Source organism: Oryza sativa, chromosome 11 (genome assembly GCF_034140825.1).
Source record: "Oryza sativa Japonica Group chromosome 11, ASM3414082v1".
Taxonomy (NCBI): Eukaryota; Viridiplantae; Streptophyta; class Magnoliopsida; order Poales; family Poaceae; genus Oryza; species Oryza sativa.
In genome coordinates this window covers 15,194,522-15,210,055 of record NC_089045.1, presented here as the reverse complement: position 1 = coordinate 15,210,055, position 15,534 = coordinate 15,194,522, and the positions used below count along the sequence as shown (strand labels likewise).

The 15,534-nt window shown below is 47.1% G+C and overlaps 1 long non-coding RNA gene and 1 pseudogene across 1 annotated transcript; both read left to right on the top strand.

Moving 5' to 3' along the window:
• The window catches only part of LOC136354169 (uncharacterized), a 42,615-nt pseudogene that overhangs the window by 15,502 nt on the left and 11,579 nt on the right, over window positions 1–15,534 (top strand).
• Window positions 13,213–14,930, top strand: LOC136353859 (uncharacterized). Its single transcript, XR_010737327.1, has 2 exons — window positions 13,213–13,486; window positions 13,807–14,930. It is a non-coding gene; the product is annotated as an uncharacterized lncRNA (long non-coding RNA).

Sequence of the window (15,534 nt, the reverse complement as noted above, 5' to 3'; positions counted from 1 at the left end):
GTGTACTTTTGTTTATAACCAGACTGAGCCACAAACTAAGCCTTACCCACTAGACATGTGGAAGTACGGTAGTGCTTTGCAACAGAGGCCCGAGCTTAATCCTTATAGTGGCCGGGGTGCTACTTCCCACAACTGGCATGCACCCAAACCCCACCGGAAAACAGGTTTTAGGGGTTTTGAAAGAGGAAGAGAGGTGTATGTCCAATTCCACCATAAGCCAACCATTCCATAGTGTCCAAATGATATGAGAATTCCCAAAGTCTAAAGTTATAAAAACCACCTAATGTTGTCCTATTTAATCAGCGAAGCATCTACCTAAATTCATACTAGTGGAACCATGAATAGAGTACCCACTAGTTGGGGTTTTGTTTTCCTAGGGTGAACAAGGTAATAATAACAATAGCAATAATAAGGTCTTAACAAAGGTAAATAGGCATGGCTAAATAAAACAGTGATAACGCGGGAATTTAAATAAAGCGATAATGCATTAATTTAAATCAAAATAATTTTATAAACTGGGATTCAATATGCTCAAGGATGATGTGACTTGCCTTGCTCAGAGAGAACGGCCTGACGGAGGGACGAACGCCACGACGACCGGGAACGACGAGAGGACGACGACGACGACCGGGGCCGGCGAGGAGGCGATGAGGGCTGCCAGCAGCGGCTGCACGGAGGCGAGGATGGCGCGGACCACGCCGCTGCGATGCCGACGACGGAGGCGGCGCCGCGAGACGACGAGCCGGGCGACCGATGGGACGTCGACGACGAGAACGATCGGAGACGACGCCGATGGACCGCGGAGGGGTTTGGATGGAGGGGAAACGATGCCGAGGACGACCTTGCCGCTGCGATGCCGGAGGTGGTGGAGGTGTGGCCGACCGGTGCACGGGCGAGGAGGGACGGGCGGCCGAACAACTCCGGCGAGGCGGATGGAGAGGTTCGCGGCGATGTGCGGCGGCTTCCAGGCGAAACCGAGGGGTGGACGAGGTGGAGGGCTACGTCACCGTGCCGAGGGAGGGGACGGCAGCGCCGGCTGACGCACGGGCATGGCGAAAGGGGTAGCCGGAGGAGATGCCGCCGAGGAGGAAGGAGAAGCCGGCGCGGGCGACGGTGTTCCGGCGAAATTCGGGCGAGGAGGAGGTGATGCCGGGGATGAGGGCGGCGTCGCAGAGCTGAGGGAGGTGGTGGCGACGTCGACCGGCGCTCAGGCAGGGAGATAGAGGCGGCTGGAGGCGGCCGACGCGGAGGAAACGGAAGGGCGACGGCGGGAACGCAGCTCCGGGGGTCTCCGCGGGAAACGGAGGGCAAGCCGGGGAAGGGGAGGCAGCTGCGATGCTGGAGGAGGCGACAGCGCGACCGGACGACGCTCCGGCGAGGAGGGAGAGGCGGCTGGAGGCGGCCGGCGGCACGGGAGAGAGAGGAGGACGGCGGGGAGAGGGCTAGGGACCACGGGAGATCGCGGGAGGGGGCTAAAACGATAGAACGGAGCGAGGGGGTTGCATTTTATGGGATGGGGGAGGGAGCCGGCCACGGGACAAGCGGGAACGGCGGCGGGAACCACGGCCGGCGGCAAAGGAAGGCGGCCGGACTTGGCGCGTCCGTTCCCGGCGATTGGGGGCGCCATTCAAGGGGGAATTAAGGGGGAAAGAGAGAGGAGGGAAAGGGGTTTAATTCCCCCTAATCAATTTGGGAATCCCATGCTTGAATCGCGCGGATTTGAGGGAGGAATGGCGCTAGGGTTCACGGGAGAGGGAGAGAGGACGGCCGGGCGGGAGGAGGACGATGACCCGCCTGACGCGCGGGCCCCACGCGGCCGGACGCGCGGTCAGCGCACGCGCGGCGCGCGTGTGCACGGCCGGCTCGGCTCGGCCTGGCTTGGGCGCGGCTTGGGCCGGGCGGCCGGCCCAGGAGGAGAGGAGGGGGAGGCGGCCTAGGAGAAAGAGGGAGGAGGAGGGAGTGGGCCGGGAGGGGAAGAGGGGCCCAAGAGGAGGAGGGAGAGAAGGAGAGGGAGGAGAGGGAGACTTCGGCCGCGGGCCGAGGGGAGAGAGGGAGGACTTTGGGCCAGACTTGGCCCAAAGGGGGGGGAGAGAGATTATTTTTAGGTTTTTCTTTTTAATAAACTCTAATAATTGTTTTTGTTGCTTAATAATTATTTCCGGTGCTCTGAAAATTCAAGTAAAATTTGAGGGCTCCTTTTAGACCAAGGAGAATTTAACAAAAATTCCCCGGGCCACATTCGAATTTTTCTTGTACGCATTTTAGTGTTTGCCAATTTCTTTTCGAATTTTAATTAATTCTATTATTCCTTTTAGAAAATAATTTTTATTTTGGGTTGAATTTATCAGGACGTGACAAAAATTTAGAACCAAGTTGATAGAACTCTTAAAAGAATTTAGAGATTGCTTTGCTTGGGATTATTATGAGATGCCGGGACCCAGCCGATCGATTGTTGAACATCGGCTACCTATCAAACCAGGGGTTAGACCGCACCAGCAGCCTCCGAGAAGATGCAAAGCTGATATGCTCGAACCTGTCAAGGTTGAGATTAAACATTTATATGATGTTGGTTTTATTCGTCCTTGCCAATATGCTGAGTGGATTTCTAGTATAGTTCCTGTTATCAAGAAGAACGGCAAGGTGAGGGTGTGCATTGACTTTAGAGTTTAAACAAAGCTACCCCAAAGGATGAGTATCCAATGCTAGTAGCCGATCAGCTGGTTGATGCCGCCTCAGGACACAAGATTTTAAGTTTTATGGATGGTAATGCAGGATACAATAAGATCTTTATGGCCGAAGAAGATATCCATAAGATGGCTTTTAGGTGTCCTGGCGCAATCGGTTTGTTTGAGTGGGTTGTAATGACTTTCGGTTTGAAAAGTGCTGGGGCTACATATCAAAGGGCCATGAATTATATATATCATGATCTGATCGGCTGGTTGGTTGAAGTCTACATTGATGATGTGGTTGTTAAGTCTAAAGAGATAGAGGACTACATAGCCGATCTGAGGAAGGTTTTTGAGAGAACTAGAAATATGGCTTGAAATGAACCCGACAAAGTGTGCTTTCGGCGTATCGGCTGGCTAGTTTTTGGGATTTCTTGTTCATGTGAGGGGAATTGAGATTACCCAAAGGAGCGTTAATGCAATCAAGAAGATTCAGCCCCGGAGAACAAAACAGAGTTGCAGGAGATGATCGGCAGGATAAATTTTGTTAGAAGGTTTATTTCTAATTTGTCCGGAAGGTTAGAGCCTTTTACACCATTATTAAGATTGAAAGCCGATCAGGAGTTTACTTGGGGGGCAGAGCAACAGAAAGCTTTGGATAATATTAAGGAATATCTGAGTTCTCCTCTAGTTTTGATTCCTCCATAGAAAGGGATACCTTTTCGATTATATCTGTCGGCCGGTGAGAAGTCAATCGGCTCGGTCTTGATTCAGGAGCTTGAAGGAAAAGAAAGAGTTGTGTTCTATCTAAGTCATCGGCTCTTGGATGCAAAGACTAGATATTCCCCTGTGGAGAAGTTATGCTTGTGCTTATATTTTTCATGTACAAGGTTAAGGCATTATCTATTGTCCAATGAATGCACTGTCATATGCAAGGCTGATGTTATCGGCTCCAATTTTGAAAGGAACGGTTGGAAAATGGATATTTTCCTTAACTGAGTTTGATCTTCGGTATGAGTCACCGAAGGCGGTCAAAGGGCAAGCTATAGCCGATTTCATTGTTGATCATCATGATGATTCAATCGGCTCAGTTGAGATTGTGCCATGGACTTTATTCTTTGATAGATCAGTATGTACTCATGGTTGTGGTATCGGCTTAGTTATAATTTTCCCTCAAGGGGCATGTTTTGAGTTTGCTTATACTATTAAACCTTATGCGACTAATAATCAAGCTGAGTATAAGGCAGTTCTCAAAGGGTTGCAGTTACTCAAGGAAGTTGAAGCCGATGCTATCGAGATTATGGGGGATTCTTTGCTAGTAATCAGTCAATTGGCAGGATAATATGAGTGCAAGAATGATACATTAATAGTTTATAATGAGAAGTGCCAGGCATTAATGAAGGAATTTCGGCTGGTTACTTTGAAGCATGTATCTCGAGAGCAGAATATTGAAGCTAATGATTTAGCCCAAGGGGCATCGGGGTATAAGCCGATGATCAAAGATGTTAGGGTTGAAATTGCTGCCATAACAGCCGATGATTGGAGATATGATGTACATCAGTATTTACAGAATACGTCTCAATCGGCTTCTCGGAAGTTGAGATATAAAGCGTTGAAGTATACTCTATTAGATGGTGAGCTTTATTATCGGACGATTGATGGGGTGTTGCTTAAATTTTTGAGTACCGATCAGGCTAAGGTTGCAATCGGCGAAGTTCATGAAGGGATATGCGGTAATCATCAATCGGCTCATAAGATGAAGTGGTTGCTTCGACGTGCAGGGTACTTTTGGCCGATAATACTGGAGGATTGTTTCAAATATTATAAAGGATGTCAAGATTGTCAGAAATTTGGAGCGATTCAGAGGGTACCAGCGTCGGCTATGAATCCTATCATTAAGCCATGGCCGTTTAGAGGTTGGGGAACTGATATGATCGGCATGATTAATCCACCATCAAGTAAAGGACATAAGTTTATATTGGTGGCAACCGATTATTTTACCAAATGGGTAGAGGTGATTCCTTTGAAGAAGGTTGATTCTGGGGATGCTCTACAATTTGTTCAAGAGCATATAATCTATCGATTTGGTATTCCTCAAACCATTACAACCGATCAAGGTTTAATTTTCGTGTCTGATAAGTTTGTTCAGTTTGCCGATAGTATGGGTATCAAATTGTTGAATTCTTCACCATATTATGCACAGGTTAATGGGCAGGCTGAGGTATCTAACAAGAGTTTGATCAAATTGATTAAGAGGAAGATTTCTGATTATCCTCAACAATGGCATACTCGTTTAGCCGAAGCATTATAGTCTTATCAGATGGCTTGTCATGGATCGATCCAAGTCCCTCCTTATAAGCTTATTTATGGACATGAGGCTGTTTTGCCATGGGAAATTAAAATCGGCTAAAGGAGAACGGAGTTGCAAGATGATTTGACGGCCGATGAGTATTATAACCTTATGGCCGATGAAAGAGAAGATTTGGTTCAATCACGGATGGGAGCCCTTGCAAAGGTTACCAAGGATAAGGAACGAGTTGCTCGACACTATAACAAGAAAGTGGTGCCCAAGACTTTCTCACAAGGTGAACTTGTATGGAAGTTGATTTTGCCGATTGGGACTCGGGATAACAAATTCTGCAGATGGTCACCGAACTGGGAAGGACCTGTAACACCTTGAAAATTCGACCGACAAAATCAAAACTCTAAAAATACGGATTTTCAAAAACTTTTTAAATAAATTGCATTGCGCCGATTTTATCCGATGATTTAATTGGATTTTGATTTCGGAATTCATCGATCACAAATAGAGGAAAATTAATTAGGAATTAACCCTGAAATTAGATTTGGTTAAAGAAATAAATAAATTATAATTTAAAATAAAGATTATGTAAATAAATTATAATTATAATTTAAGGATAGAAATAAATAAAATATCATCGCGGCCATATTTGTATCAATTAGATTTAAATGCAATGGAACAAGAATTAATCCTAATTAAAAATTCAAATAAATTATACAAATAAAATATGAGTAATATTAATCTAGGGTGAATTCATTAGTTGAGATAACACAAATATTGAGTAAACTTCATTTATGCAAGATTTAGAAATTATAGAATCAAAATTATATGGGAAATAAACTAAAATCGGGATAAATAGGAAATTACACTGTTCATTATGGCGTAGGTGTTCGATGCGGTCCCTAGCCTCCCCCCCTCCTCTCCCACCTCTGCCCCTAGCCGCCCCAAGCCCACGCCGACGCGCCATCGCCGCCTGCCGCCGCGCGCCGTCGCCCCGCGCCGCGCGCCACCGCCGTCGTGTCGCGTCGCCGCCCGTCGCGTCCCGCCCCGAGCCGCGCGCCGCCGCTGTCGCCCTGTCGCCGGCAACGTCCCGTCGCCGCGCGCGTCCCGCCGCGCGCCGTCCCGTCGCCTCGCGCCCTGCGCCGCTGCCACGCCTTGTCGCCGTCGCGTCACCCGTCACCCCGCATCGCGCCCCATGCCGTGCCGCCTTGAGCCCCGAGCCGCGCCGCGCCGTCGCCATCGCCACCCGCGCGCCGCGCGCCGTCACATCGCCGCGCGTCACGAACGCCCCGCGCCCCGCGCGCCGCGCTGCCCCATCACCATTAGGGCCGGCCGCCCTCCCCCGCGCCCTATAAAACCCCCGCCCCTCCCCTTCTTTCTCACCCCACACCAATGTTCCTCCATTCCCCTCCCTCTCCGCTGCGCCGCCGCCTTCGTGCCACCGCGCCGTCGCCCCGGAGCCGCCGCGCCGTGCGTCGCCGCCTTGCGTCGCCGTCGCCGCCGCCGCCGTCGGTAAGCCACCCCCCCTCCGCGCGCGCTGTCGCCGCCGCCGTCTCGGGTAGGGAAAGAGAGAGCCGAGAGAGAGAGGAAGGGAAAAGCCAGGAGAGAAGAAAGAAGGAAAGAAAGGAAGGGGAGAGAAAGAAGAAAAGAAAGGATGAAAAGAAAGGAAAAATAAAGAGAGGAGAGAAAAAGAAAGAAAAAGAAAGAGAGGGAGAGAAAGAGAAGGAAAAGGAAAAGAAAAGAGAGAAACGGAAAAAAGAAAAGAAAAGAGAGAAAAGAGGAGAGAAAAAGAAAAGAAAAAAAAATAAATAGAAATTAGGGGGAGATTAGGGATGTTTAGAAAATTTAAAATAATTAGAATTTAATTATAGATTAATTATAGTCGTAGAACTGCAAAATTTAATATAAATTATGGATTATTCTTGGTAATTTCTATAAGAAATCAACTCGCGGTAGTAATTTAGATGTAATTAATAACTAAACAAATAGATGAATTCTTATAGATTATTATAGATTATTTTTGGGTAATCTCTACAAGTAATCGATTCACGGTAGAAATTAGCATTTAATTACTAGGGATTTTAGCCGTGTATTATATTTAATCATTTAGTCATAGACTAAATTAAATCGTATGATAATTTTAGGATTTTGTCCGATATTTAGCTCGCGATGGAAATTTCTAACCTATTAAAATGGATGTAATACTCGGGCTAATTAAACTAAAAACTTGTGCTAATAAAATCATTATGCCACAAAATAGTTTGGGGATGGATGGAGTTGAACAAACGGAGTAGCTCTATTTCACGAACAAAAATAGATAATGCAAGAAACCGACTTCCGCGCTCGATATCTTTTTGGATTTACTTGGATCTTTATTTGAATTCGAACCGAATTCAAATCGTTTCTTCGCACGTAATTTTAGAGCCCGAGGGAGTTGCGGATCCAAGCGAAGGTCAAGACCCGCAAGACTTTGAGCAAGGCAAGTCATCACTATTCTTTGAACATGTTGATCCCAATTGCGAAATTATTTTATTTACAAATAAGATTGCATGCAATGATGAACATCCTATTTGTGAATATGCCATGCCTTGATTATTGTTTACCCTTATTCCGTTGTAACCATGATTACGTATGTGTCCCTAGTCAACTATGACAAATGCTTAGAAATGCTACTCTAGAATCATGCATACTCATATTTATCAAATGCTATATGCTTGGGCAATTACCTTTGGGAAGGTAATTGAAATATGGCATTTGGAGACATGAGCGCCACATTGCCATGATGTTGATGACATGATTTGTGAAAGGAGAAATAAAATTAAACAACTGTTTTCGACTGGGGCGGACGGAGGATTTGGGTGGTATCTGGAAAAGGCTAGCACCATCCTCGGTCAATTAAGGACCGAGCCATGAAGTTAAGCATGAAACGACCCCTGTACAACCGCACTTCTCGTATGGGTATAGACCTAGCGGAATAGATAGCTGAGCGGAGGCAGTATCCATGCATAGTGGTTTCTCGATGTGTGAGGCAGGGGCTCTACGGTGGGGCAGCCATTGGTAGAACCGCGAGGCGGGTGTCTACAGTGGTGTCGCCATCGGTAGGACTGCCATGTGAGAATTTAAACATAATTATAACTTAATGCATGTGAGAGTCTTTCCTTCCCGGGTGCGCCAGAACTCCTCTCACTGCTAGAAACCGTGTACGCCTAGAGTGCATGAGGATGTAAAGTTCATGGAGCGGGTACTGCCAATGCGAGGTTATCGAAAGGCTTTGCCGTGACGCGTCTCATGTGTTGGGACGAGGCTCATGTGTTGGGCAGTCGCGGAGTGCGGGTAAAGTGTACATCCACTGCAGTGTGAGTAAACCAAATCTATTCGAATAGCCGTGCTCACAGTTATTGAGCACCGGGACGTGTATTACACTTGGCTAGACTCTAAATTCTTAACTTGTGTTGGATGGGATATTGCATGAGGATTTCTGTACTGATGGAGCCACTTCCTGAGAGGCGGGAATGTGGACGTCCTCAGAAAACCATGACGACTCAATGGCGGGAAGCTATCCTTGGGATCACAATGGATGGTGGACAGAACCGTCATTGTTTAATATGAACACTGGTACTAAAATTAGATCAGTCTGTGCTAAGTCTTAGGCTTGTGAAAAGAATTACAAAACTTGCTTTGCGCAAAAGAACCATAGCCATCCTTTGAATACCCCTGTCATATGCATTGTTGCTGTGGTGGCTTGCTGAGTACGGTTGGTACTCACCCTTGCAATATACAAACTTAATCAGAGGTCGGAGATGAAGCTTCGGAGGATCCCTACGCTTACTACCAGGAGGGTGATGAAGACGATGGCGCTCAGTAGGTCTTAGTTACGGTCGTTGCCTGTGGCAATGGCGTGCCGCTGCCTTACCTACTTCTGTTTTTGGAATGTATTCCGGACCGCTCGGTCCGACGATTTAAGACTATGCCTGCAGGCTTATGATGTAATAATTCGTACTAGACACTCGTGTATGTGCACTTGGTATTTAAGCTATGAATTCGTGTGTACCAGACTACTTGATCCAGGGAAATGGTACTGTTTACACGATTGATTCCTGTTATAAAAACGGGGGTCCACAGAGCTGGTATCAGAGCCATACGACTGTAGGAAAAGACCAAAAGGCGCCCCACCCCCTTTTCTAAGTTGGCCAAGGGAGGAATTCCCATTTAGTAAATATTTGCAAAAATAAAAATGCTATGTTCACAAAACTCTATACGATTTTCATCTTACTCTTAACTATTTTCTTCACAAAACAAGTTTTACTCTCAGCTGACCTTGGGTTTTTCTTAAAATTAGATGGCAGATCAGGATTCACCCGCTACCTGGGAGATGGGCGTATCCCGCTCAGAGGGATACGTCATTGAGCTACACCGGCTGATGAGGCATCTGCGGTACCCCAGATTTCCGATCTACCGAGTGAGACAGTGTGGATCTGTTTCGGAGGCTCGGGTCGAGGTTCACACGAGAGTTCCTTCAGAGTTAGACTACAGCTTCCCGACACTCCACCGTCGCGACTTACCGGAGACCGCGATGCAGGATGCAGCACGGGAGGCCTTCCTCCGACTTAGCTCTATCCACCGAGCTGAGTTGGCGAGTACTGAGTTTGCTCACCACCCGTTTCGAGAGGAGAGCAACTCCGTCTGCACAGTTCAGGACACACCTTGCTGCTACAACCCGATAGTGACCCGATTGTCACGATGGGCTGAGGTCATAGACGACTTTTACGAGGAGGCTCTGTTAGAGATCGACGACCAGCAGAGGCGTGTGGGAGAGTTAGAGACCGAGGTGACTGACCTCACAGCGCAGCAGCTTCAGCTGGAGGAGGAGCACCAGGCTTGGGGCAGTGAGATAGACTCACTGAAGGCACAGCTGCAGGTCCACGGCGATCAGTTCCAGCAGTTATCTGAACAGTACAACGATCGCTGCGGGATGATGGATACACTTGAGGAGCAGCTGAGAGAGAGTCAGGAGCACGTCAGCCAGCTGGAGGAGCAGCTTCGAGCAGCCACGGTCAGCACCACAGGGGCTTCTACTCCCGCGGCACTAGGGCATGACCGCTACTTCTTCCTCACCCCGCCGTACCCACCAGCGTTCCACGCTCTTCTGGGAGAGGCTGGTATGCTAGCTACCGAGTCAGCACCTTACCTAGTGGACCCGACAGTAACACAGCCACCTGCCCCAGAGATTGTGCACACTCCACTGATCCCTACCCCGTCACCGCAGCTGGGTTCCAGTATGGAGACTCCGATCCAGGTCGACTCCGAGACAGAGGGGACCGACACCGAGCCAGAGATTGAGCCAGACATCACTGATCCTTTAGAGGATGAAACCCCTGTTCCCCGCATCACCTTCCTCGGAGGCCCTCGCACCCTCAGCACTGCTCGCAAGAGCACATGACCTCCGGGCAAGAAGCCCAAGCCAGATCTAGAGGCCACTACTTCCGAGCCGTGGGGACTCAGGTTTGCCCGTGCCAGCGACCACCCTCTACCTGCCCCAGGATCCTGCGGATGGTTGGATGACTAGACTAGAGGATTATTGCAGCTTCGATTTCGCTTCAGATGGTTTTTGGATAGTATGCGAGACACCCCCCCTTACCTAGATTGACAAGTAGCTTGATGGTTAGTTCGATGTATCTTTTGAATGAACCTTATTTGGACTACGTATGTGTGCAGTCGATTGCATCATGATTTATGTACTATTTGTGGAACTCTGTGATGTTATTTATGATATTATTGCTGTTGTGTTATAAATGAGTTTATTCCACCATGCTTGCAAAACAAAGTTCACATCAAAACAACTCCCTTAATGGGATAAAACCATAAGAGCTAGTTAGAAAATTAGGATACTTACTTAATCGGCCTACACAGATGGCAAGCCGACGTCGGGCGTCAACCAGCAATGAAGAAACTCAGACACCTGACCTAACCACCCTGGCCGGAGTTATGGCCACTCAAACCCAACTTCTGCAAGCCATTGCAAATAACCAAGGCAACCGCGGCGGATCGAGCTTTGGAGAGTTTATGAGGACCAAGCCACCCACGTTCGCTACGGCAGATGAGCCTATGGAGGCAGAAGATTGGCTACGTATCATAGAGAAGAAACTAACCCTTGTCCGGGTACGCGAAGCCGACAAAGTGATCTTCGCAGTAAACCAACTAGAGGGACCCGCTGGTGATTGGTGAGATACTTACAAGGAAGCTCGGGAAGAGAATGTTGGAGAACCCACTTGGGAAGGGTTCACTGCAGCATTTCGCGAGAACTTCGTGCCTGCTGCGGTAATGCATATGAAGAAGAACGAGTTTAGAAGGCTGCGACAAGGGAACACAACGGTACAAGAATATCTGAACCGATTCACTCAGTTGGCCCGCTATGCAATTGGAGACCTCGCAGATGAAGAAGAAAAGATCGACAAGTTCATAGAAGGGCTGAATGATGAGTTGCGTGGACCTATGATTGGGCAAGATCATGAGAGTTTCCAGAGCCTAATCAACAAGGTCGTTAGGCTGGAGAACGATCAAAGAACTGTAGAGCACAACCGCAAGAGGAGGCTTGCTATGAATCGCCCACTTCAGGGAGTGCCTCAGCGACTCAAGGGAGCCACTTCGTCTGGGTGGAAGCCCCCTATTGTGGCAACCAACCGCCCCGCCGCACCTAGCCACTTCAACAGGCCGGTTGCGATTCAGAACCGCACCCCTACACCAACTCTGGCTGCCCCTGGAGCCAAGAAGAATGTGGACTGTTTCAACTGCGGGGAGTATGGGCACTACGCCAACAGCTGCCCTCATCCACGCAAAACTCCTGTCCGTACTGGCGCTAATGCAATGATTGTTCGTGGAACTACTACCCCTGCTGCCGGACGAGGTCTATTCAAGACTCAGCAAACTAACAGGACCGCTACCGGATTTGGACGCGGACAAGTGAACCATGTTCGAGCTAAAGAGGCCCAGGAAGATCAGGGCGTACTAATAGGTATGTTCTCTATCAATTCTGCCCCGGTTAAAGTCCTCTTCGATTCTGGTGCATCGCACTCATTCATATCTTTGAAGGCTAGTCAAAAGCACAACTTAACCCTAGTGGGACTTAGAAAACCTATGATAGTAGACTCACCTGGGGGCGAGATAACTATGAGTCATGCTTGCATAGACGTACCTATTCGTCCTAGGGATGTGGTGTTTCCCTCCAACCTTATGGTTTTGATACCCTAGACCCTGGATGTCATATTGGGTATGGATTGGTTAACAAAGAACAGAGGGGTAATCGACTGTAGACGTAGGGAAGTTACCCTGACCACACCCTAGGGATCGGACATGAGAGCAACTATGGATCAAGATCCTAGACTAACCGAACGTGCCGGAGGCATATTTACCATGCTACCCCTAAAAGGAATGCCTGTAGTGCAACGATTTCCCGATGTGTTTCCAGAAGATTTACCTGGGATGCTGTCACATCCTGATTTTCGTCTTAGGATTTATAAATTATTTAATAAATCATTATTAGAATTTACATTAAATGTTCATTAATTTACAAGTGAAGTTAAATGTGGGAAATAAAATTTCCTAAATATAAAGCATGGATGGATTTAATTTTTATTAAATTCTCCATGGTTAATTATACTCTCTGGAATTTTCTCGGATTTTTCGGAGCTCAATTCTTAATTTTAATCATACAAAAAACATTTCAGTAATTATCCATATATTAAATTAATCATTAAATGGTCTGATTATAATTTTGTTAAGTACTTTGAGTGTCCAAGTATTTTCAGAATTTTTCTTGAAATTATTTGATCATTGGAAGTATTTTTAACAATTCAAAGATCATGTCATTGATTAATTTATTATTTTGGAAGTCCTTTGTTGCTCCGTTCCGGCCCAGCCCAAAAGTCTACTTTGCCTCCCCCGCTACTGTTCATCTTCCAGCTCCAGCCAACGGCTGTAGCCGAGCCGAGCCGCCTTGCCGCGCCGTTTCCTCCCCAATCTCTCCCCTTTTCTTCCGATTGTTTGAGGGGTTTTGATCCTCTCATCCTCCTCTATCTTTACCCCCAAAAATCGGAGCAAATCGTTGAGTATTTTATCCGAATCGAACTCGTTTTTTAGTTTATCTCCAAAACCGAGTTTTTGATTTCCCGGGCCGATTTCTTGCGGGAGGAGTCCGATCTCTTCAATCCAAGGCTATAAATAGGACCTAGTCCTCCTCTTTCGGTTGCCCCTATTCCCAAGCCTTCCCGTGCTCCGTCGCTCCGTCGCCACCGCCGCCAAGCAAACCGTCGCCGCCGGCCATCTCCGGTGCCGCCGCGCCGCCGTCTCCATCGTCGTCGCCGGTCGCCGTCACCACCGTTGGGTGCGCCGTGGTGAGGGGAAGCTCGGCCACCCTTCCTTTTCCGTCGCCGGTCACCGGAGCTCCGCCGCCCCGTGCAAGCCGAGCCGCCGTCGCCGCCCCTTCGTCGCCGGCCATCGTCGTTTGTCGTTTGGCTCGAGGGTGAGTACCGTTGGGTTCGTCTCGTCGTCCTCTACGTGTACGTGTCCTCCAAATTCGCAGCCGACCATCCAATCTCCGGCGAGGTCGCCAACCCGGGCCGGCCATTGATGATGTCATCATGACGTCATCATCGTTTTTCTTTTTACCTTTTTCTAATAGATTAAACTTCGGAAATTCATAACTAAATCATCATAACTCGGATTCGAGTGGTTCAAGTTGCTAAATTCATCTAAAATCAAGATCTACATGTTAAAAATATCCACATGTACTGTTTATGCTTGTTTTTGTACTGTTTTATTGATTTTGTTCTTTCGCTTTAGTTCCGACGTTCCGGAGGAGAGCGTTTTCGTTGAGGAAGGTTTGTGAGTGCGTCGGAAGTGTTCAAGAAGACTAATTGAAGACCAATTATTGCAAGGCAAGTCACACAGATCCTAAACACAATCCTTTGAGCATGTTGATCCTATATTTAAATTCTCTATTTATTTCAACTGTGCATTTATTTTCGAATGTCACTGGGTGGTGTGAACCTATTCCTTTGTTATGGCCAATTTGCATTGAATGCCCTATTCCTTGATACCTTGGGTAATAAATTGATTAGCTCAAACCTTATGTATTGGTTTGGTTCAGCTAAATGTTATATATATAATTGCTTAGCCAAGCTTAGAAACATTAGCTCACTAATGGGATGAATCATATATACTACATTATTATTTATGGTTATATTTAATGGTAGCTCACGATGGTTAATCGTGTTATGATAATTAATTGGTAATTAAAATATGATTAATGGTGGGTTGTGAGCACATGGTTTTGAAGGTCGTGCTCATGACAATTAAGGACCGGTTCGCGAGCTACTGTTGTGAAACATTTACCGTGCCAACCACAAGCCAGCGTGGGCAACGGCTTTATCTTTTGTATAGCATGATTCATTGCGGGGTGCCAGACTGAGAAGCGGCGAGAAGTCCGTGAGGGTCGCTAGGGAATCCATGCCTTGTTTATAAGGGGGTGATTATGATCCAGGAACGGTGCACTATTTTGAGTTGTGTTGTGCAAAGGGTATTGTCACGATTTCCCCCTTTGCAATGCCATGGTGGTATTTCGGGACATGGCAACATGTGTGGAATCGTGTCTTGTGGGTACAGTGGTACACCTCTGGCCAGAGTAAAACTATTCGAATAGCCGTGCCCGCGGTCATGGGTGGGTTGAACAATGTTTTTTGTGATTAGTCTCACACCTCTCACAAATAATTATTGATGCAATAACTGGAAATAATTTGTTTAGCTCCTGGTTTGGAGTTAGGTCTGTATAGCCAGGTATGGTTGTTCAGGATGGTTGGGCCTGTGCAGCATGGGTGTGTTGTTCAGTGTTGATTAAAATTTCTAGCATGGGTGTGTTGTTCAGTGTTGATTAAAATTTCTGATTAATTACTCTACTATTTTACTTCTCTTAAATGTTTGCTAAATGCTGCTTTCGCAAATGAGACTATATTATGCCATCCTTTCGTATCCTTGTGCACTTGCATATTTGCTGTGTGGCTTGTTGAGTATGTCATATGCTCATTCTTGCAATAATCAATCAACCTCATTTGAAGAAAAAGGATCCAGAAGGAGAAGACGTTTGGCTTATACCCTAGTTGAGCTGCCTGTGGGAGTGGAGCTGAAGCCATCGCTAGACCGTTAATTCCGCTGCTGTTTTTCTTTTCTTTTGTAAGTATGTAACGTTATTATTATGATGGATTTGTATATTAAATTGTCAGTTTGTGTACCTCGGTTGATTCCTGGACGAGGATTTTATGCACAAATTAGTTCGGAAATTACTATGAATTTCCGGGCGTGACAGATGCCACCAGATCGTGACATAGAGTTCATTATTGATCTGATACCCAGAACTGCTCGCATATCCAAGAGACCTTATCAGATGCCAGTCAATGAGTTGGAGGAACTTAAAAAGCAAATAAGAGAGTTGCAAGAAAAGGGATTTGTACGTCCCAGTTCGTCACCTTGGGGAGCCCCAGTGTTATTCGTTAAGAAGAAAGATGGTAGCACGAG